Consider the following 25049-nt stretch of genomic DNA (forward strand, 5'->3'; position numbering starts at 1 on the left):
AATAAAGCCTTTTTTCATTTTTCTTTTCTTTTTCTTTTTCTTGTTCTTGTTCTTTTTTTTTTCTTTTTCTTTTTTCTTTTTCTCTTTTTCTTTTTTCTTTTTTCTTTTTTTCATTGTTATGGTTTTTTTAATTTTTGGTTGGTTGGTTGGCTCCCCCCAAGTAAATGTTGTCAAAACATCTTAGAATATGGTAGAGAAGGCTGATTGGGTCTTACAGAGAGAAGCTAAGCTACAAGTACAAGCCACAGACAAACCTGTCTCCCTTTGGGTTTGGTTTCATTTGCTTTTTGGTGGGAGTAACTGCAGAGAGGTATTTAACTAGCATGCAGGGTATCTTCGATATCCTCTGTAATCAGTGATGAGTGTCATCCAGGAGGCCATTCAGACCATCTAAGTGAAATTCCTCTAGGAGATCATCAGACTTTATCCCCTTTCTCTACAGAGAGGTATGGAAAGGCTAGTCAGGTTAGTTTAGTCAAGTTAGATATATTTAAATGTGACCTCCTAAGTACTGAGGGTTTTTTTCCTTTTCCTACTGTCTTCTGAACACAATGCAGGATAACACCCAACTCCTCATTCATTACAGGCCTTCCCTTGGGACTGTAAACTGTGTTAGTAGGTGAATGTTGTTAAGGGATCGTGCTGTTGAGGTATAAAACGTTTAGGCACAGCACTGAGTTACTGTGGTATAAGTTGAGGTTTGTTATCTGAGTGACCGTAACTGATCAAGTGATGTTTTTAAGCTGTAGTTGTTGTATTTTACTTTGTTTTACCTTCAATCTCAGAAAGTGTTTGGGTGGCAGTGCTTTATAATTGACTTCAGCACCGTCGTTCTTCCAACCACCAAGCTGTTCCTTCCTTTGAGCCCCACCACCAGCTTGGCCGCCTGTGAAGATTGGAAAAGCAATCTGGCATAATTAAAAACGGCCAAACAAAACCACACAGCTGCAAAATTGTTTATTTGTTTGAATCGGTTCCTCAGTGTGGTGCAGCGCGTGGCTGTACCCATATTTGCCAGGATGACGAAGCAGGTGTGGAAGGTGAAGCAGGTGTGGAAGGTCGTCGGAGATGTTGGGATGCCAAGGGATGCCCACAGGGGAGCGGCCTCAGTGAGCGAGCCCTGAACCGGGGGGAGAAATCTGTGTGTCCTGGTAGTGTTTGTGTCAGTTTTCCTCTTTCCTTTGAGTGGCGTGGTGTTTTGAAACATTATAGATTAAGAAAAGAGATTATCTGTTCCTTGTCTGCTTTCAACTGGAAGTCCGAGGGCTCTGTTTCTCTACAGCTTAAGGGAACATTACGTGCCGCGAGCCTTGCTCGCTGCCACTGCTGCCTCCACCAAGCCACTCATTGTCCCCCTTCCTTCGCACCCGCGCCGGTTTGTGTGGCCGCGCCAGGTGAGCGCTGCTTAAGGAAGCCTGCCTAGCTGAAGGCTGCCCGCGGCTTTTGTGGAGAGAATTTTCTGGCAGTTTTCTGACTTGACTCAGGTTGAAATTCCAGAGGTGCCACTGCAAGTAAAGGAGCCGGAGTATACGGCACAGTTGAAGTGAGACAGGAGAAAAAAAACTGGGGAGATGGCTGCAGGAATGACTTGGCTCTATTTAAAAAAAACCAAACCAAAACAAAAAACAACAAGAAAGCATCCGTCAAACTGCCTGTTTAATTTTCAGCTGGACCAACTGGTGGGACTGACTTGCAGTGTGGCTGCACAGCTTCTTGCCCTTGGCTGACGCTGGCTGGCAGAGCTGTGTCCCTCTGCACCTGGGGGTGATGCAGCACTGCGCAGGGATGGCGTGTGCAGCGGCACTCGAGTGATGGGGTCATCACTTCCAGAGCAGAAGGGGCTGTGCTGTGTGGTTTTAGTGCCTGGTTATGCTGCCATTTTAATGTGAAAATGGAAGACGACTGCTTACAAGTATTTGGGATTCAAGTTACTTCTCAGTACTGTGTAACTGCTACTTACTAACAATTCTCTGAATTTTGAGCGTAGCAGTTACAAAGCTTGCTGGAACTTTTCATTACTTCTAATGTGCTACAGGAGTAATAAAACCTCTGCAGTTCTTTTCCTTGTCCACCTTGATTATAGTATAATTATGCTCTGAAGCTGTTGCACAACCCCGGTCTGGAGATGGGGGTGACATACATATAGGCGTAGTTAAAAGCATCATTTATTTCTAAGGATTCTGGTTATTCACTGGATGGGCAATGGGCAGGGAGTGGGATGGGGTAGGATGTCTCCTCATAGCTGAGCTCCCTTTTAGCTGCATTGCATTTAAAATGCTGATATTCATAAAGATTATTTTTAGCCCTTCCAATGGAATTAGAGTTAAAAGTGTAAGTGCTGTCAGTATCTTTTGGGTAGAAAAACTTACGCTTTAATTACTTTTGGTTTCAGTTTCATGGGCGGGAACAAATTATTTTCACTTTGAATGTGTTTTTGTGAAGGTGGGAAAACTGATAAGGAAAGTAAACTGCGTTGCTCTTTGACTCCTTCCAATATATAAATAAAAACTGCTTAGGAAAGAATAATATCTACTTATAGTAAAGACTACAAGGCAAGTGCTGTATAGTGGAAGGATTTGGGAACGTAGGAATAGTAATGGAGTTAAAATTTATAAAGCAGCCAAGTAGTTTAAGTGCCCCAGATCCAGTGTTCTTCGTTCCCTATGTGTGTTGGCCCCTAATTTTACTTATATTAAGCAAAAATATTCTGACAATTATTTAGGTGTAGCTAATAATTAAGATATGTATTATTTCTAAATGTTAAATATGATGATAAAAAACCTAGATTATGTATTCAGCATTTTGAACACAATTTCCTTTTATTGGAAAGATTTAATATACTTATTACAAATGTAGTCTATATTTGTATGCAGTTTGAAAACATAAAATAGGTTAAAATATTGGTTATTTCAGGGATGTAGCACACAAAAATTAAGATTGCATGATTGTATGTTCAGGTGACTCATTGTTTTAACAGGTGCATATAGCAGTAAGTTTAAAAGCTATACTTTGCTTTTAAACCAGTACAATTTAATGGCATTGCCAGCCATTATGCTTCATTTAGTTTAAAAAAAAATCCAAATTATTAAGTAAATAATTTCAAAGTACAAAACAAAACTACAGTCAGTTTAAAAAACATTGTTGGTCATCATCTGGAAAGTCAGTCAATACATTCAATGTTATTTACTTGCCACCGAAGTGTTTAAAACCAAAAACAAACAATGAACACTTTAGACTACTTATGTGAAAATTACCAAGTCAAACAGATTTCCACTGTGCCAGTTTTTATTGAGTGCCACCTCGTATTAAGACCAGAAACAAATTATAAAATCAAGCCGCTATTGCCCCTTCCATTTTTCCTCTGTGGTTCAATTCTGACATTTTTTTTTAACAGCTAGCATGGCGTAGGCACTGGGGTCTTTTTACACCCAGAAAGCAAGGATTAAAACGTTGCATTCTATTTTTGATTATTTGTAAGGTAAAAGCAACTAAACAGAGTGTATGCTTAAGGATATAAAGTTGCCTCAGAATGTTCTGTATGGTCCTTTTATAGAGATAAAGGCACATTTTCCTGGGGTTTATGTGACAGAGGAATCTTTTTTTAGATGTCTAGATGCAAAGGAACTATGCATTGTTATTTCAGAGTGATTATATTAGGTGATCATTAATAAAATTTTCCTGGCATTTCAAATACGTGCAGGTCATTTATCATACTTTTCTGAGAATAAGAAATTCTGTTCTGTTCAGTTTTACTCTTTGACCAAAATGAAATTAAATACAAGATCACTTCCACAAAAACAATCAGCACTGATAATTATTGTTCCTTATTTGAACCTACTCTAATCAGTACAGGCCTTGCCAATAATAGATAATCACTTTTTCTAAATGTATGATTTCCTAAAAATAGTCTAATACAGATTTTACTGGAAACACAAAGAAAACAATTTTGTCTCAAAGTTATATTACTTAAAAATAAAGGTTACCCAGGGGACTTGTAATTCTTGCAATGAAAAGTCATTAGGGATAGGTATGACACTGCCATAGCATAGTGAGGCAGAGGTGAAGGTTCAAATGAATGAAGATTCAGAGAAAACGCCATAAGCAGTAGTGGCTGTGAGCTGTCACAACAAAAAGACCATTCGTAGTAGACTATATAGACACTAATAAAGTTTGTGTCAGTGGGGTTAAGAACAATACGAAAATTATCTTATTTATTGAGAGCAAAAAAACGCTAGTAACCGCATGCGTCTACTAGATAGGGACAATAATAGTTGGGAAGTAATACTGCAAAAAGTGTTATTCTATGACTCTTTAAAAAATATGCTGTGAGTCAAAGTACTGTTGCTCTCTGGCCAAAATCTGCATGTTGTGTTCACGGTTTACAGTGACTTAAAAAAATATTTCTTTATTCTGGTAGGAGCAAATGAATTTTTTTTCTTTAGTCTACAAGAATCAGGATTTAAAACAAACAAAAAAACCCCAGCTAACTGAAGATATCTAAGGTATTGGGGTTTGCATTTTGTTTTGGTTTAATTTTAATTGTCATAGAAGTGTACATGAGATAGAACGTGCCAGGATAGAACATAAATACTGGACAGGACAAGTTGGTAGTGATCACAGAAAGAACTTTGGAAAGGCTGGAATGAGACTTTCTTAGCAGAAAATTGAGGAAAGCAGAGTCACTGCTTGATCAGCTGTTCGTGATGACTAGAACTTGTCTCTTTATTTCTTTATGCTGAGGTTGAAAGTTTTTGATTGATAAAGATAATCGTGTAGGTATAGTAATCTTTCATAAGGCACCTGATGCAGGACTGCACGGTATTCTGATTTTTTTAAACCTAGCTCTTTGCTAAGTCAATATGGCCCATATTAAATACATTTCACACTGGCTAATTGACAGATCATAAAGCAGTAATAGATGAAGGACGATCATGTTGGGATTTTATAGATGTTTTTCACAGCCCATTGCTTTGAGGATTTAGATAATGATCTGGAGGAAAATAGAACATAATCTGTGGTAAAATGCATACATGCAAAAAATTGATGGATTAGTAAGTGCTAAGGATGGTCTGTACTTAGTGAACGGGGATCATTTCAACGTATGTTAATACAGCTAAATGTAGCTGTCTGGACAGTAAGATCATACATGTGGGATGGAGAGTAGCACTTTGGAAAGAAGTCATTCAGTGATACAACACAGCAGCTAAAATGCAGTGCAGTCCCTTGGTATGGATATAGGGAATCTCAGGCGGAATTAGGTGTGTTTTTGTTTTGCTCTATAGCTGTAATGAGATGTTAGAAAATCACATTCTGTTTGAGCTGAAGATGCAAAAAATACCCAAAACCCAGATAAACTTTAAAAGATTCAGAAAAACATGTCAAGGGCAATTAAAAACCTTAAAAACAAGTGAGTGAACGAACGCTGATGTGTATGCAGAGCCTGGAGAAGCTCAGTCTATTTAGTTTAGCAAAGGGAAGTTCAGGAAGTGACCGGTGTCCTGTAAGTACTTATATGGGGCAAAGATTTCCGAAGGAGCCGTCCTTTAGGTGTAGTAGGCAATGGTATGTCAAAATACAGGAGATGAAAGCTGAACTTGGGTGTATTTCTTCTAGAAATATAAAAAAATTAAAACTGAACGTAGTTATCTATCAAAACAATTTATTTAATGATGTTCTGGACATGTCAGCAATAAAAAGCTGTGAATTTTCCCAAAAAGACGCCTTTAGTTCAAGTACAATATGATGACCTGATGCGGGAATTTTGGAATAAAATTATCTGTTATACAGGAAGGCAAACTAAATCTCACTCACACAGGTCATCTGCAAATTCTGGCAAAAGTGTTTTCAGCACCAAAAGCACCCTGTTCTCAGTTGTAATGTGCGTCTGTATTTTTGAAGGGAAGGCTGAAAAGAGAAGGGAATGGGAGGGTTGGGGATGTGGGGAGAAGATAAGATAAAATAAAGATGGGTTTACATTTTATTTCACATTACAGAGGAATTTAGTATGAGATTTATTAAATCAAAAGATGTGATTATCCAAGCAATACACGCATCTTCTGTATAGCATTTTGAAAGATCTTTACGTGGTAATTGTGTGAATTAGCAACCAGCTGGGAACAATACCCTGCTATTTGTTAAAGGAGAGACAATAAAGTTCTTCTAGACAGGAAAGAATCTACATTGTTAACAGATGACCTGAAAGTTCAGCTCATTGAAAAGGCAAATATTTTGACCAGGAGAATAATTCTTCCTGTGGAGCAGTATGAGTTGCCGTGCTTAAGCTGTACAGCTATTTTTAACCATGTCACAGCTATTGAGCTTAGTCTTCAACTTACTTCACAAACAGTGTGAAAAAGACTAAGTAGGTCTTTCTCTTTGATGAATGTAGAGGTGAACGTGTCAGAATCCCTTTATGCTGCAGGTTTTGTTTATTTTGTGCAATTTCTGTATTGGTTTTAACAGTTCAGATGTAGATTTTTGCCTCTTGTCGCTATCTGCCACATTCAAATGGTTTTGGTAAAGTCGAGAAGCGCTAAAGGTGGGCAAAAAAGCAGGAGTTGTATGTGGAGTGAAGGTTGTGATGATCAAGGGGGAAAGAAAGTTAAGGCTGTATATAAAATCCTACTTTCCATGAATGGCACAGATACAGTTTTCCAGAAGTTTGTTCTTGAACACCTCTGTGGTTTTAAAAAAATTATTCCGGTTTAATGGCAGTTTTACAGCAGAATGTGAGTTCAGTGTTGTCTGGATTCCTTTCAGACGTTTGACTGGAGCATCTAAAATCTTTATCAGAAAATCTTTGATTAGATTTCCTGAATTCCAGGTTTTTCTGGTTTGAATGGTGATTTTGTTTGCTTTGATAGAGGTCCCCAAATTACTGTAGTGCTTTCTAAGATTAAAGTTGTGCCTAAATTAGGTCTTGCAGGTTAAGATTCTCAAAAGATGTGTTAGTAATATAATTAAGATCTTATTGAAAAATATTTGAAGGAATAATATGCTGTTTTCAAGACCTTTGCTTATCTTAGAATTTAAGTATCTCACTTTTCAAAGACGTATGATGGGAAATGGTATGTCAAGGAAAATCCATTTTAACTTTAAAAATAAGCATCATTTAGTAGACAGGCTTATGTATCTAGGTAGTTCTTTGTGGCAATCTCGGAATTTTGTTTTGTGGTATGCCTCAAGATTGCATGTTGTGTATCTAAATTCTAAATTATTTCTTTGGGACATGCTATAGAGTTTATGCTTACCCTGTGTACGTACGTAAGTGTGTACTGCATCCTTTGGGAAGAAAACAAGCATCTTACCTCTTTAATTACCATGCCCTTCTTTGTAATGTGGCTTTAGCTGCTCACACATTTTAGGAAAACATGACCCAAATAGGAAAAATAACTATGAATTGCACAGAATGCAGTTTTTGTTTCTTTTCCACTTTTGCAATCACTGAGTGTAGTCGCTGTATGTATCTAAATGGTGAAATTTGGTCAGGCCTAACATTTTCCTTCTCCTTTCTACCACTTCCCTGCACCCATGCTAATGGATTCGATGGAAAATGGAGGGCAAGCATGGTGTACTAAATTTCGTGATAACTAGCTTGATGATTTGGTGGCAGGCTGAGAACAGCACAGAATACCTTTGAATATTCTGCGTGGAAATGAACTAGGAAGTGTAGCCACGCACACAAACCTTCCTTATAGTAGGGCACGTTTTTGTAGTTGACCATAACTTTTTAAATAACTAATTTTACACTTTGTAGAAAAACTGTTTGATAGAAAGAAAAAAAAAAAAAAGTGATGCAGTATAATCGAAACTATAGCCAATCTGCTCCATGATACAGTTAACTGGCAACGTATATGTGTTACCACAAAAAAAAAAAAACAAAAACATTTCAAGTTCAGCTCCCACCAAATTGAGATAATTGCTTTTGCTTGCCTGATGAAGGAATGTGCATGTAAAGAAACAATATTTAGGTTAGTCCCTTTGTCATATATAGTTGATAAATCTGATAAAACTTTTGTACCCCTGCAAAGAAGATGATTGTGAGCTCCCCAGGGCAAGGGGTATGCCTGAGCATCTTTTTTTTTTTTTTTTCTTTATAGAATTTATACCACATTGTAAAAAGATGGCTATTTACATCACAAATTCGAAAACAATAGATTGAGGAAATGACAAATTTATGGTTGCCTGTGAGTTTTTAATTCTCTTTATTTGTATCTAATTTGTGCATAGACTGGATCATGGGTCCTGTGGTCCGGGAAGAAAACTGTTTGCAGTTGTAATTAAAAGAGGACTAGAAGGTGCACAGCTAATCTACCCTTTCGGATTAATTCAGTGGGAAGGGGTCCTTCCCCTTGGGTGCTCCCAGGAGAGAAGCATAAGCCACAAGCAAAACCTCTGGCACTGACATGTTTAGGTTCTTCTGTTTGTCCTTACTCTTAAGGACTAGAGATTCCCACATATTTCCAAGGCAATGTACGCTGATACCCTGCTTTCCCCCGCCTTCTCAGCTGGGTGTTCCCTCTACCAACACCGGCACTCCGGATTTCAGTCAGTTTAGGGAGTTTATTCATCTGAAAATTCTCCTCCCTCACAACCCCCAACTTTTTCTTCCCCCCCTCCCTCCCCCGTTTTGTTTAATAGGGTTAATTTGAGGCCAGGTTTTCTCCAAGAGCAGGTTCTGTTTAAATTTTGGCAACCCCATGAGTATTGCTTTAAGCCGCTCTGGAAAAGCGTTGGACAGTTCAGTTGTATTTCAAAAGCTGCTGGCAACTTTGGAGGTGGTATAACTTCTGAAAGAGACTGCCACGGTAAGGAGACTTTAAATTTGGCATTATTTCGCTACCAACTCCCTATAAAGAAGTATCTTTACAGTAGCATGCAAAACTATATTAAACGTATATCAACTTTGTAGCTGAAACACCAACATTTTTGTATTTTTAGTTGGGAGCACCTAGAATGAATTTGTTCATTAAAAACTTGAGTTGTATCTACTTAAAAATGCCAATCTGAAACTTTCATAAAAACCAAATGTTCTAGAAATTTATTGACTATGACTGCCTGTTTTATCATGAGAGCAGTCAAATTACAATTTTCTTCTAGAACTTGCTCTGTATTCTTTGTTGTTCAATAATTTTCTTAACTTGGAATGCATATGAGGAGCTGAGGATTTGTTTTGATGTTTTTTGCCCTCTGGATAGTAAAAAAAAATATGAGGTAGGGGGAGTGCTTCTAATGAGCATTTCTGTGTTCCCATCAATAACTGTTTTGGTTATCAAAAGTATAAACCTTGTATCCAGCTGTATAGGTAAGGAGTCAGTAGTTTTTTTCCATACCAAAACAGCTATCATTCATATTAACAGTTTTATTTTCCTTTACCTACATGGATTCCAGTTAGTATGCTGGACTCCATGTGCAGGGGATCAGTCTTCTGGGCTCTTGTCTGCTTCCTAGAAGCCATTGCCCCTTGCCTTTCCCCACCTGAACTTAAGACTACCTGTTTTTAAGAGAATAATATATTTCCCGTCCATATAGCTTCTTTTGCTCTCTCCCTATCAGGCTTAGAAAACAATAGCAACTTGCTTACAATATATATATATTTATAGTCCTCCTTCAACAGTAGCTCTGTCGATTGAGGAGCAGGTGCACCCCAACGCGTTCTTCACTGCCCTCTACCTGGGGTTACTGCCCACTCTGCTCTGCTGGCTGAGCTGCTCATGGGAGCTGTCCCTAATCCAATTCGGTCAAATTGAGCCATGTTAGGAAAGATTTGTTATTTAAATTACTTAAGCTGATCTAGCTTATTTTGACTGACATGTTTAGGGAGTTCTTACATACGCAGCTCAGCCAGAAGATTTGAGAAGTGGGAACCGTCAGCGGGATGTGATGATAAGCTGGGGCCACGGGTGGCAAACTGGTTGAGGTGTGCTCATCTACAGATTGAAATTTGGGAACCTGCTTTTCTTCGTGGAGCACTCTTAAGGTTTTTGGGCCATTAAAAAAGAGAAGACTGCCAACACCGGTCCCTCTCTGAGTGCTCCCGTTAGCCACAGTTTCACCTGGAACCACCTAGGATGTATTGACCAAGAGGCTTTGATTATCCATATTTGAATGACTCCTGCCAACATTATTTCATAGTTGAACTAAAGTGCAGGTCTCCCTCTGGTGCCTACTTTATAACAACACAAGATTTTGTAATTGGGCTGAGCGATTGGAAACCAACTGTATGGAAAGAGAAAGGTCTCTTTGTCCTGGTAAAAAGTTCTGAGAATGCTGACAGTAACATCAGACAGTAGACTGCTCTTTTCCTTGTGGAACATAGTGCTAATTTACACGTAAACTCAGAAATGTGTATTCACTGTCAGCTGCAGCAGTGCTTGCCCTCTGCACCTCCTCTAACAGTCAAATCTTCTCTTTGGGAGGTGTATTTGTTAGTAGATATATGGAAATAAAACCAGAGGATTTTTCTCAGTTTCTAATCTTTTCCTAATCTTCCTTACCAATTCCTTTTAGTTTCCATTTTGGAAACTACTTGACCACCCAAAAAATGGCCTTATATGACTAGGAGTTTTCTGCCTTGGTGGACTTCAAATTGTGATGATCAAGACCTAATTTAAAGCTGTTAATGATGGAAAGGCTTAGATGTCAGAACATTTATAGGAGCACACCACCACACATGTCCCCAACAAAATGCCAAAAACTGGTGTCACCACTGAGGGAGGAATTTTTCTTTTAAATCACCTTCCACCTCAGGGCCTCTGCCCCCTGCAAAGAAGCACATTTTACATAACCAGCCCTACCGTTCTCAGCTATCTTATGTGTAATTTTTTCCATTCAGATTCTCAAGAACACCACAGCACAGATGTTTCTCAGGAATATCTTGATTATGCCATACATCGAAAGAACTTCATGCGTTTTGGACTTGGTACATTTTGGTAGTACCTTGCTGACTCTGAGAATAGCTTAGCAACTCCTGATATCTGCAGGCAGTTTTCAAACAACCACAAGTGATCTGTGTGTCTCAGTCCTGCACGTTGGTATTGCCAGAAATAAGCCTGCTTTAAAAATGCCCGGAACAATTGTTTGGAGATACAGTTCTAGGGGTATACTAGTTAATGTTTCAGACACATGATTTTCTCATCCTTTGTTGTGAACTGACGTATATCTAAAAACTTCCCTGGTATGAGAAACAAAGCATCATAAAGGACTGATGTGGACTGCCCCAGAATGAGCAAGATCAGGGTGATGCTTAGAAATGGTAAGCCAGAGGCAGCCCTCCCTCAGTTTACCTCTCTGATAGCCTTACGGAACAGCAGCTGTACTCTGCATTTGAAGCGTGCCTGGGCGTATCTCTGCGGACAGTGTCCAGCACAACAATCTCCTTGGCTTGATGTTTAGGTTACTTTCTCCTAAAGTAGAGGAACGAGGAACTGTGTGGAACAGGAGTTCATTGTAGGGAGCCCCATTTTCTTGTGACATCCTTTGCTGTCTATGTGGGGGACGAGCTGCTAGGCCTGAAAAGAAACCAGGTGGTCTTTTGATTTGCCTTGTGCTTTACTGCTCTTTGGAAGACTGCAGAGGATAATGATGATCAGGTTCTTTTGGGGTTTATATAGGGATGGGGGTGATGTCAGCCTTTAGCCTCCCTATATTTCTCTGCTCCCTTGATATAAAACTAGTGTTTCCCCATCTGAGTGTTAGCCTGTAGGTTTCATATATATCAAGTCAGTACAGCAGCAGGAATAGAGTGGGGGGAGGAGACAACATTTGGTTTTTTGGGATTTTTTTTCCCAGTGCACTTTCTTCCATTGTGCTGGCTCATCTGTTTTTATGGCTGAATGTGAACCAGGTTCAGAAATTCAGCTAAAACATAAATATTACCCTGGTCTGCTTTTCAGCAGAAATAGTTTTCCGAATGGGTACAATGTGCATCTGCACCACAACTGTGCCAGCACAGAGGTGGGAGAGAAGGAACAGAAGGAAACTTCAAAAAAAGTTGTCCTTTTTTTTTTTTTTTAAAAAAAAAAAAAAAGATTCTTAAAGGGAGGAAGCGAGGATGAGCAGGTAGCAGGTCACCCAGTGAATAAGACTTTCCTGAAAGCTGCCATTAAAGGGCTTCTGTTCATTCAATGGAAGATGAATTTCCAGCTTCAACATCTGGCTGTAACTGGTCTTTGTGTTGTCCCTTACTCTCATATTTTTCTAATTTTTCCATAGAAAACAAAACAGTGTTGAGGAAGCTCTTTCACACTCTGCTGTTTGGCTTTCCAAAGGAATAAATTGACTTGTAAATGCTTTGTAATTGTGGTGCTGTCCGAGGCAGGTCAGTGACCTCCTCTAGGAGCAAATCACAGTACTAGATTGCTTTTTCACTGCTAGCACTTAGTACCTGCTTCATTTCTGCTCTTGCGTTTAAACATCCTCTCAAAGAAAGTCCATCTGGGTCCCAGTGGTAACATATGTACATGGTGAGGTGGCAAAAGCTTGCTTGCAAGGCGCTGTCATTTTTTCAGTGGTATGAAAAATTGTTTTGTCCTGGAGGTTCAGTCAGACACTTCATAAGGCTTCTGAATCTTACTCCTCCATTTCTTTTCCAAGGATAATTCCTTTCTTCATGTAATTGTTTTGTCTTTAACAATGTGTTTTCTTCTAGTCTTCCCAAGTGTCTTGGAATCTGAGAAACCCTCTCAAGAATACTGTGTTCTCAAAATGCAGTCGATGCTGCGGAGGACTAGTGCTCAAAAAGGCTTCATAATAATAAAATAAAGAAGGCAGTAAAGATTACTGGGAAGTACTCAAATCTCCGCCAGTGCCAGACTGTGGAGAAATTTGATGAAATATAGTTGTCCATCTACCTGGTTACACCTGCTCTACATCCTTAAGCTAGGAATCACAGTACGGATTGTACTGCAAAGCAAATAATGCAAAACGTTCCCTTAAGTCAAGAACTCAAGTTCAGACCTTAGACCGGCTGCTGTGGGAGGAGGTGTTCAGAAGAATATATGCCACCACCATAACGATACATCAAAATATCCAGCTGCTTTTCTTGAGAAAAATGATGCCTTTCTGGAAGGCAGTACTTAAAGATGATGATAATTTCAGTGCTGTCCGGTTCCACTGTAGGAATAATTCTTGTTTAGCCTGAGTGAAAAAGTGATAGCATAGTGCTGTTTCTCAAAATAGCCTTTTCCTCATTTAATTTTTTCAGAATTGCTTAAATCATTTTTATACATACATTGAGCAGTTTTGCGTAGACCTCAGTGAAATCTGAGTGTTCCTTGTAGTCTGAGCATGGATCCACTAGACCGCAGTCTTCACTGGAGCTTAAGCACATCTTTGGTCCTTTGTGAATCTTGACTGAGTTTAGCCAGGAGCTAGCATCTAGATTCTCAAACCACGGTACTGCTGAGCTGTGCTTGCAGTGCTGTAGCCCACTTCCTCATCCGCAGGGTTTTTCTTCCTTTTCCATTTGGCCATTTTATTCCCACCTTCTCCTCCAAGTCACTTTAAAATTTGTTATTGCACACAGTGCTAAAAGCCACCTGCTTGTCTTTTTGATCAAACTACTGCTGTACAGCACTTTCTACATGGAACCTTTGTAGCCTTCGTTGTATCCTAATCCTCACCTTCTTTTTACTTGGCTTCTTTAAGAGACAGTGTTCCTTCTTCCCTTCTGCTTGAATCCTTATTCTCAATCATTATTTCCTTAAGCTCTTACTAAAAAAACCCCACCATCTATTCTTCTTCCACCTTGAGAGCTGAACACAGCAAGGGATGCAGGGCTGCCTTTTAAACAATGTTATTTTCAGAGTGTACTCTTTATTGTTCCTCCAGTCCTTTCTACCCTTTTCCTTCTCATGCTGTATTTTAAATCTTTTTGGATCACCTATGTAACTTAAGTGCTTCCCAGCAGGATTTCAAGTTGTTTGGCAGGTGCCAAGCTGAATGGGTTTTTTAGGTTTCCTCTGGTGTCACTGTAAGATCTGTTTCTGCTGATTTTCATGTGTTAGCATTGTTGGTAGTCAGCAAAATATCTCACAAACTGTGTTGGTGTGATTGAACCACACCACTAAATGTAAAACTCAATAGTTAAAACTAAATAAATTTATCTTTGACCCTTTGCTCTCACACTAATCTTTAAATACGAAAGCACATACTGTTGTCTTAGATCCATAGTACCTGGATGCACCATTAAGGAGAGGCTTTTTGGAAACAGTTCACAATAAAGTAAATGCCAGTGCCTTGCTAAGTAGTAGGATACCCACTTCTGTTTCCTAAAAGCACGCAATGCCAATCCTGCAACTTCTGCGTATGTGGGAAATGCATACTCAGGCAAACCATCCTTTAGACTCTGTTTTTCCAGACAATTTTAAGATATATTCAATAAATTTTTTTTCATGGCTGAAACATGCATGTATGTAGATTTTTAGGCCAGAAGCAGTTACAGAGGTGTGCATGTATCAGATACACTTCACCATAATATGTGTAAGGAGCGTATGTTGATTCTCAGATCTGAAAATGGTTATCTGAATGAATCCTCACATACTGTACTTGTGGCTTGTCATGTTCCTTAACATACTTCCCTAATTAAGTTGTTCGTTTCCTAGATTTAAATAGCTGTCCCCAGCTGTTGTGCATTAGCAGTTCCCCACTGCTAGTCTGAAAAATTGGCTGAATCTGTTTTTTAAATTTAGAATTTGGTCTGAGTTTAATTTAGCTAATGTTTACTACTATAACTTCTTCTCTTTCTCTGGAGAGAGAGGCTTAGGCAGTGAAGTAATAACATTTAACAGATATAGTAACTCGGGTAGCGTAAGAAAACTGCATCTGAGGAATTTAGAGAAATCTCTTCTTGGCAGAAAATGAAATTAAAAATACTATGCTAGATTAGCAAATAAGATACAGATCAATATAAAAATCTGAATATGTGATGATATGGCTAGGTATATTTTTAAATAAGTATTTTTATTGAAAAACATACATAAATATGATACCTATATTAAAGGCTGAACTTTCTATAACCTGCCAAGGTACAGAAAACTACAGAGAAGTATAAAATGCTACAAAATATTTTGCTGCCAGAGAACTACATAATGTAATCAGTCATACGCTGAGCTTAAGTAAACCTGAGTTTTAGGTACCTAATCCATTAGGCAGTGGTAGCAAACTTTTTATAGATTCACAGAGATACTTTCTTCATTTCAGTTTATTCAACCGTCTCAATTAATTAACTTATTAAAAGTTAAGAAAACATTTTGGATTTCAAAAATCAATGTCTAATATATATTCTTGTCTAAATAAAACAATAGGTATGGGTTAAGATGTTTTACTTCCAAAATCTTGAAGCATAAACACAAAACCAAGTTTAGTTCCTTGTTACTGATAACTTTCTCAGAAGAATTTATATTATCATGTTAAGTAAAAAAAAATAACAAAACCCAACCAAGTATTGTAAGTGCGTAACCTATTTTTAATTAAATAATAATAAAATAAGCAATCAGAAAGGTAAGCTTCATACACTGTAGTTAAATTTTAGTTTGCATACAAGTACAAATTCTTGTAAGTAGATAAACCCTTGGATATTCAGAGTTTTGTTAATTCTTTTAGGATTAAGAACTGCACATTTCTTGGCTGAATAAAAAAATCAGATACATCTTTTCACACCTTTATCATCACACTAATAAATGTGAGTGATATATCATCCTGTTCAGCAAAACCTGCTGAATTTGATTAAAAGATCCTATTTACCATTTTGACTGAGCAATACCAACCAGTGAAAATGGGCCTTTCCTTAACATGTAGGATGCAGCTGCTGTTAAAATCTAAGATTCAAGGGAGCAGAAAACCTTGATTTGAACCAGGATTAAAAACTGTGATGGTCTTAGTATTGTTTGTTTGTTCGGGTTTTTTTTCCTCCAGTGAATCCATTCTGCTGCTCCCATGCCTCCGAGTTTATTCGTTCTTGTTAAAGTACCTCTTTGGTGCAACAGGGAAGAGTATACCCAGAATGAGCTGAACAAACTGAATCATAAAGGATTTGTTCCCAAAATGTAATGGAAGAAACAAATTTGGACCCTGAATCTTTGGAAGGTGTCGATAGGGTTGAAGAGGAGTGAAAAGACCATTGAAGTGAGCAGGGGAAAGCAACTCTGACTAAATTGATCTTATTCATTTCCACATTGTGTGTCTGTCCAGGGGAGTTAAAAAGAGCAGGAAAGGAAGTCAGAACAAATTTGAGGTAAAGTAAATTTGATTAGTGGCTAGATGAGGAGAAGGATAGAGTGGGAAAAGTAAATTTAAAAAGCAGGTTGAGCAAGAGCTAGCTGAACTTTGTTCTAGCCCATTTGTAGTACCTGAAACATTCTTGTATTTTCTCCTTTAAATTTGGCTTTCTGTTTGGTGTAGTTCGGTTTATTTCTTATTCTCTGGGTGCAGTTGTTAGTTTTCTTTCTGATAACCAGCACTAAAAAAACCCCACCAGACTCATTCAGCTGATTTGAGAAAGCCAACGTAGAGTTAACTACCCAGCAAAATGCAGGATGACTCATGAGTCAGGAGACTCCTGGTCTGAAAAGGTCCTCAGTTACTGGGGGCTGGACCCACCTATCCAGACAATAGGAGGTGGGGATGGACAGCTTCAAGGTGCATTTCCATCACAGTTTATAAGCTGAGCTGAGTGGCGACTGTGGTTTCCTTTTCCACCCATCCCAAACCACCGTCTCCTGCCTCCCGTGGATGCTGCTGCAGAGGCGATCTGTTGGTGAGGCAGTTCGGAGAGCTGGGGAGTTTTACACCAGGTGAGGGTACAGGGGGTAAAAGGTTCCTGAATCCTTTCCCTCTGAGATCAGCGCTATATGAATGGCAGCGCTATTCCCAAGGGAAGGGACTGGGACACCCTGGGGGTGGGGAGAGCGGGGCTGTGGCGGAGATACTTTATCCTGAAACTTCCCTTACAGGAAGGCTGGAGAAATGACTGGGTGATGGGATGAAATGACCTTCCTAAGGCTTTGGTTTTATTTGCTGAATGGGTAGGAACGTTGTAGTACTTAATAATTTAGTTAATCTTTAATGGGCTCAGTTATTAGGAGGCAGTTGATTGTGGGGAGGAAGAGAGGAGAGGAGGGAAGATACAAACAGGCTGTAAGACAGTGTATTGGGGCAGGGGGACAAGGTGTTCTGTGACCCGCTACAAGAAGGCTTTGGACACCGTGGTATCTGCACAAGGACGGTTATGTTTGATTATCACTGAGTGGTGCCATTTCTTCCTACAGTCGTTGGGTTTGTCAAATCACATCAAGTGGAGGAGTTTAATCCTTGCAATCCCAGGGAGGAGCTAGCTATCTTCAGTGGGAGCTCCATCTGATGCCTGCGAAGGTCATCAAAGCAAACAAGGTCTCTGAACTGGACCCATTTGAAGGAGAGCTTTTGGTTTCGTCCTCTAGTTACCATCAAAGCTCTTGGTTTCAAAGTAATTAGAGACCTTTCTGATGCCTGTTAGCTGATAAAAAACAAACAAACAAAAAAAAAGAATAGAAGGAAAAATAACACAATTATTCCCTGGAATTACTAGCTTTCCATTGAGTAAAGTAATTAATCTGATTCTTCAGGACTGCAGTATCCCTCTAATTGATAGAAGGGATGGGGAAGAGAGACAGTGAAATGATGACTGCCTGTTTCAGTGATAGTTTTATCATTTACCTGCAACACAAACCTTACCTGTAAGCATCTGTGAGCCTTCATTTTGTTCCATCAGACCACAGCTAAAGCTGATGTTATGTTGGCGTGAGTTAGCACAGGTGCCAAAAAACCAAAAAAGTTGTTCTCCTGTGCCTGGCTGCTCTTTCCTGCCCCTGTGCATGGCAAAGCTTTGAAGCAATAATGCTGCAACACGATACTGGAAAACAATTTGGGGTTTGGTTTTTGTTTTTTTTTCTTTATTGGGACATTTTAAAGCAGGATCTGTTTCCCGGAGTTGTTCACTGTGTAGCTAAAAGACTCCTGTGCTGATGTTGGGGGGAGGGTCCAAAGAGCAGGAACGGCTTGAACTGGCTCCAGTGCCCATACTAAAAGAAAAATACCTCCTATCGTTGTGTTAAACTATGCTGCCTTAGTTATGCTGGTATTTTTAACGTATTCTTATGGAAATGTGTGTGTGTGTGTGGTTTGGTTTGTTTTCATTTGGAAGGCAAGGCTTTTGCATTACCACAGGTCTCTGGCATTGGGATCCTAGCTATGCGATTGCCTGAATATCGCCTGTTATATGGAGGGTATGGTTGAATTGGTTGAATTCCAATGAGCCTGTTAAGTCTAGAGACTATAGCAGGCTGTGTATGTATGGAATATCTCCCTTCTGACGTCTGGTGTAATCTGGATTTTACCTGTGTGTTAAGCATTATATGTTTTCAAGTGTCTTCTGCTTTGACCTCCTGCAAGCAAATTAACCTTCAAACATCAGGGCCCTCAGTGAAAGCCTTTCTGCAAAGAGCAGGCTGCAGAATCTAAGCTTAGAATTTCCAACACAGGGAAATTGTGACAAAGAGTCAATGTTTGGGTTTGGGGGGAACAACAGAGGGCAGTGGGGCTTTTTCTTGGTGGAATTTCTTGGTGAAATTAACTATTTGACAGTAGAAATTCTCATCTTGTCTTTTTTGGGGAATGTTGAAGTTGAGCGGAATTTTGATGCTTTAACCTTCGTTACGCCACTGGCGTTATCATCTTCAGGGTGTTGTCATTTAGGAGCCTCAATATATTATTTACCCAAATGAACGAGGCTCTTTGGCCAAGTTTTTTCTCCCAGAATGTACCGAGAGTTTTGTCTGCCTTGTGCTTCCTGCACAGGCAGGTGGAGGGCATGCCTGCATGACAGAGGAGTTGCATCGAAGGGCTTGTGATCTTGTGATCGTCTGAAATGAGTGGGGGCTTTAGGAGATTGGAGTAACCTTTGGAGTAATTGGAACTTTTGTGGGAAAAGGAAGTTAAATTGGCTTTAACTTATATTAAAGCAGAGTGCATTGAGTTGCTTTAAATATCATGTTGAGATGTTCAAACTTGGATCAGACAATGAACAACAAAGTGTCTTATGATTTTGTTGAACGGGAGAAAATAAAACTTTCCGGAGAATTTACATCCCCCAGGGAAACATTGATTTAATGAAAACTGCCTTACTGATAAAAAAAGATTTAATTTGAAAAATGCTGACAACATTTAAATTTAACAAGTAGTTATCTCTGTGTTATCTGTACTTTCCAAACTATCTATGTAACCCTGACTCGCAAATTGCCACGGGTCTGAATGAAACGGAACATAAAAACTACTACTGCAGTTGAAGTACTTGATCTGCTGGTGGCCTTGGCTTTTCCATAAAGCTTCTTTACCTTATTGTCAATGAAGTATTAATACTCATCTTTCTGCTTAAAAATACTGAGTGGCTCTTGACGTAAAAGATATTCTACTGGACTAGCCTGAGGATCCACCTAGGTAGTGTCCTGTTTTGAAATGACAGTAATGAATGGATAAAGAATTGCAGGACAGCAGAGAGTGACTCTTCCTTTGGCATACCCTTCTCGTTACTGGGAAGCTGTAATTTAAGAGTTTCCTGAGCTACAGTTTGCACTCGGTATTTAGTAATCTATAATTGATATGTAGGTCATGAGTTCATCTAATCCCTCCACTGTATGATGTGGCAATATGTTCTGCAACTTGGTTTTATTTTTAAACATTTTTTTTTTCACTAGATATCCCCTGCGTTTTGTTGTTGTTGTTACGGGTAGTATAGGAAATATTTCCTATTCATTTTCTTACTCATCATTTCATATACCTCAGCCTCATTCTTCTTCCCAGACTGGAGAGTCAGTCTGTTCAGTTTTTCCTTCTTCGGAAAGAGTTAACAAACTTCTGGTAGTTCTTGTTACTTGAAATCTTCTGATCTCAAAGAAAGAGGGAGAGACACCTGCACACGTGATGTGGATAGTGTTTGGGTTTATACCATGCAGTACTTGAGGAATCCAAGCAAACTTCAAAAAGTTCAATGATTGTGTTTTGGGGTTTTCCAGGTTAGAAAAAGGTCTGGTCCCCAGAGTTCAACAGCATTTTCATGTTTGTGGTGGGCTGCTTAAGCAAGGAGAATCCCGTGGCGCAAGGTAGTACAAAGAAAGATGGAGCTTTAGATTTATTTGAGGAGGGTGTGTATGTGAGCTAAAATAGCTGGAAAAAGGATTAAGGCAAAAGCAAACTCGGAAAGCCCTCAGTCCTCATAAAGATCTGTCTAGGGTCTTTGAGATCTAAAGCCTGTGTCAGCAGGGGATACAGCTTTACACAGAGTAGTGTAGCTCAACTTACCAATCCTTGCAAATATCAGGAGTTCAAAACTGAAGCCCCTCAGAGAACCATCTGTTCTGGGAAGCTGCATTGTGAAGTTGTTCGTCCTGTCTGTCCACCTCCACCCATACGAGCATTTCCATCCCATAGACACTTGTTTAAAATAAGTCAGCAGAACTGTAATGTCAGCTGTTACTTTAGGAAAGTCTTGAAGGATTTCTCTTTAATTCTGGATATTACCACTTTCATTCTTCAGAACTGGCTCCAAACTGTTTGATGAAGAGAATCACAGCAATTTAATTTTATGTTTGTGTCACTGCTGTGTAACACAAAGTAAATCCTCTCCCCCAATAATCAGCAGTAAAATACTTTCAATTAATTTTATTAAAATTACAAATAATACTGCAATACTTTCTTCCACGGTCAGTGGTTTCCATCTTATTTCTCCTACTTTTAGCTGTCAAACTGAATTTATCTAAATTTGGTTGCAACTTTTTAAAGGTTTTTTTATTTTTTTGGCTTAATTTTTTTTTAAGTAAGAACTTATTCCACTTCGTTAGAGCAACTTATCTAGTTCGTGGCAGCATTTTAAATTCTCAGTTTCCCTCTCTTTTTACATAAATACACACATCACCCTTCTTCAAAATGAAGTCTATTCACAGTTGCTGCATCCAACTATTAGTAAGTCAATTGGATAATGTGAATGGATCCTTCATGGTATCTAAAAATGATGGTCACATTTTAAACAGCAGTAATAAGTATTCTGCTGTAAACATACGCTGCCTTGGAAGAACTCTCTGAGGGAAACGGAAGCCCTGGTGAACCTGATTTTATTTTTTTGGGCGGGGGGGGGGGGGGGGGGGGCAGGTGCAGAAAGAAGATGTAGACTGCAAACTGGATGCCCTGCTTTAGACAGGGAAAGCTTTGAAGGTGTAAGAGAGAACCAGCAGCAGTGCTTTAGGATGTAAGGAGGCAGATTCAAACAGTTATGTTATGGCTAATGGCACTGCTTCTAAAACACACATTGCACTCAGCAAAAGGGCTGTTGCTGTCTTTGTGTTAAGCTGGGAAAAAAAAGGCAAAGTAAATTTGTGCTCTAGCAGTAGTTGGTCTGCGAAAGTCTACCTTTCCTATCCCGTCATAGACTGACAGGTAGGAAAAAAAGCATCCCATTATAAATTAATGTACTGTTAGCAGCGTGTCTCTAAGGTACATACACACAGATGCATACAAAATCCTTTAGAAGAAAAACTGTTCTCCCCCAGATTTCTTTTTTGAAAGTAGCACTGGCTGTTTGTGTATAGTGGGAACTGAAATGAAATTTCACGTTCATCTGTAACTTTATCCTATAGGATTGAAGAGGCGGAGTCTGTTTTGCTTCCCTTTCTCCTCACTCCAGTGAGATGTCATAGAGTTCTGGAAGCGACAAGAATAATTTAATTAAGAAATTGGCATCTGAATATTTGGATTTTTTAAAAAAATAAAGAGGCTTGACTTAAATGCTTTTCTAGTTTGGAAGCAGTCATGCATTGTGTTTTGTTTTTGAAACAGAGCTCTCTGAATGGAGATTCCAAACTAGCTCTTGAATAATTATTTTTGAATGTGAGTTGACAAATTAAAATGACATTGAGTCTACAGCACAAAAATGAAAAAAATCACATAATCCTTCTTGCATTTATGGGGAGTGCTAATATAGGCTCCTTGCAAAATTTTATTTTGTCTTCTGCATTGGGGTGGTTTCATTTTTACTCATCCTCTGTTTTAGGTGTTAGAAAGCAAGACTTCTTTAAACATGCAGTCAGGCTAAGGAATACACAGAAGAGACAAAGTCCTAATCTTTTGTTTTGACACTGCACTGTACTTGATTACTGTGAAAAAATCATGTCATAAAACAAATGATTAAGACTTCAGGTAGAAAGGCTTCTGAAGGAGACGGACTTTTCAAAACTGTGGTAGCATCCTGGTATAGTTGAAGACATTTCAAAAACAAGGAGCAAAAGACAAACATATGCAAGCAAGAAACTGGAAGGTTTTAATTAATACACTTTCCAGTATCCTATAAAATGTAATTAATTAGTCTTTAAGAATTCTTGATTATGCAGTTCATTATCTTTAATATTTATATACAATTTGTGATTATTGTCATGAGCGTAAACTTCAGTATTTAGTCTTTAATCTCCAAAAATAATGCATTGCTTCAGGTAACTTCCTCACGTCTGATTTTTTTTCAGGTTGAGGGTCCCTGTCTGGGTTAAATTTCCTTTGTGTTCATGACAAACCCATATAAAACCTGCTGCGACAGAGCTGCAGCAATTTTCACCATAATTCCACATTCTTGTTATTCCAGAAAAACTCACCACTGCTGTATCTCCACTTTTTATTTTTCCTTCTCTTTCCCACTTGCATCATGTAAGCGTATGATTGCATAATAAACCAGCTGAAAACCAAAACATTTTTGAATGTATTTGTTTTTAGGCAGATCCATTTACCAGCTTAATTCACAACATTGCTACTTTCTGGAAAAGGAAGGTATTAGCTATGTTCTTTACAGTAACAGAGCCAAGTTCCAGATTCAACAGAATATGAAGCAAAGGTCCTTGTTTGTTGTCATGGATTACAGTTAGGAGAACAAGGAAGGGTTTTTTATAAGACCTCATCTGTTGAGAGGGAAAGAAACCTAAACAAATCTTAACATTCCCCAGAAATACACTACATGCATTACTAACATGCCTTTTAAAACAAAAAAAGCCAAAACATTTTAAGAGGAAAGCACTTTTTAAAAGAACAAAAAGTTGAAGGAATTATTAAAAGATGTTTAACACTTCACTGTGTGATTTCAGATTAAAAAAATCTTTCTCACATTGATGGCATGACTAATCTCACTCAGTATAATGAAAATCATAGCCTTAAAATTAATGTCTAAATTAATCGGTGATGGATTGGTAATAGTAAAAATAGCAAGGAAGAAGCTGAACCTTTGTGTTAGTCAAGCAGCAACGTGCAGAAGATGCAGGCTCATGAGCTACCTAACAAAGTACAGCAGTTTGGACACAGTTTCCGGAAAATCCCTTTACAAAATCATTAGTGCTCTGGATTGCATCTGAATTTCTGCATTTGTTTTATTAGAGAATCAATTATCTTTTCTGTAGCACCACTGTAACAGTAACAGTATCAATTAATTCAGGTTAATTTTTGAGTGACTGTAGAGATAAGACTAAATCCTGTGCTGAGTAGCACCGGTTGTACTTTACGGTGCTAAGGTATGAAAAATGCTATCAAAAACTATCTCAAAAAACCTTTAACGTGCAAACATCTGTTTTTTAAAGGTATGGTTTAAAACATATTCAGGTTAACCACTAGCTATTTTGAATTTTACAGGTGATACTGGACATTGCCAACAGATGACTAGATTAATTACCAGCACCTGAAAAAAAGGCAGACTTTTTAAAGAAGACCCTGAGTTCAGAAGATTTTTTAAAAAAACTTGTCCAAGAAACAGATGGATTCTTGGAAAGGAATTTGCAGCATAAATTCTTCGGCTGCAGTGTAGGTGTGCAGTAACAATGCCAGGTGTAAAGACGAATGTATAGGGAGAAAGGAATTCCAATTGGAACTTCCAGTCCAGCTTGAAAGCGAAAGATGCTTCTGTATTTCGGTGCTACTGTAACTGCACTGTGGCAAAAGAAGCGTAATGCCATGTTCCTGGCATTTGGCAACCTGTTTCGAAATAAATTATTTCTGTGTTATGTAGGCAGGGATTACCAAGACTAGACATTTGGAAAACCGAGGTGCTAGACCTTGGCTGAGCATTCCCTGAATTTGAGGATTTGTTTGTGCAGAGAAACGGACCGGCGTTACTTGTGCAGGAGAAGTGTTCCCTGCTGCTGACACTGGGCTGTGACTACCATTTCTCAGGGCAGGCAATCTGTAATAATGCTGATGTTGCAACGTGAAGATAATTTTATGTGAATTTTTACGTTTGTTTTGTGGCGCTAGCGTGGATATCGGGTTTTTTTCAATGGAGAAAGGACAGTAATGTCAAGATATTGTATATGAAAAACAGCTCTTAAGTTTAGAAGCGTTCACACTTACAGTGCATATTTAAACTGACCTTAAATGTGAAAAGACGTAGTGAAAGGGAAAATAGATGCTAGTGTATTGCATGGCTAAGTCTTGATCCTCCATGCACACCTAAGTGAATTGGTCTATTTCATAAACAGAGAGGCGAGACAGTCATTTATTCTGTACAGCCTATATGGTATAGAAATAATTATTTGAGATTTGTCAGTGAAATTGTACGTGTTAACTAAGGCAAAAAGAAAGGTTTGGGCGTAACTTAAAATACTTCCTGTATAGCAAAAACCCTATTTGTGAACAGTGAATGTACCATGAGCAGCTGCATAGATTAAAGTGATTTTCAATTTTTTTTAAAAAAATAAAACCGGTGTTATTTTACAAATTACTTCAGTGTTGAACGTAGAGAAATGAGTAAGCGTTTAATACGCTGTTACAGTTTAAAATGATGAGGAAAATAATCCTCAAGGCATTATTTGGAGAGCAAGCTATGATATGGGATTAGGAAAAGCACTGCAAATAGCAGTATCAGATTCAGCCAGGGACAGACACAGGGAAAAGAATAAAAAGCAACTGAAACTGAAGGAGATGGCATGAGAGATGATTTATTTTTTTTACTTTCCCAAGAGCTGCTCTTTTAGACAGATGAAGTGTTACCTTAA

The 25049-nt window shown here is 38.6% G+C and overlaps 1 protein-coding gene across 3 annotated transcripts in view; it reads left to right on the forward strand.

The window, feature by feature from the left end:
- CDYL (chromodomain Y like) overlaps positions 1 to 25049 on the forward strand; it is a 110252-nt gene that overhangs the window by 11860 nt on the left and 73343 nt on the right. The window lies entirely within an intron of this gene.

The sequence above is a fragment of the Falco rusticolus genome, chromosome 3, assembly GCF_015220075.1.
Source record: "Falco rusticolus isolate bFalRus1 chromosome 3, bFalRus1.pri, whole genome shotgun sequence".
Classification (NCBI taxonomy): Eukaryota; Metazoa; Chordata; class Aves; order Falconiformes; family Falconidae; genus Falco; species Falco rusticolus.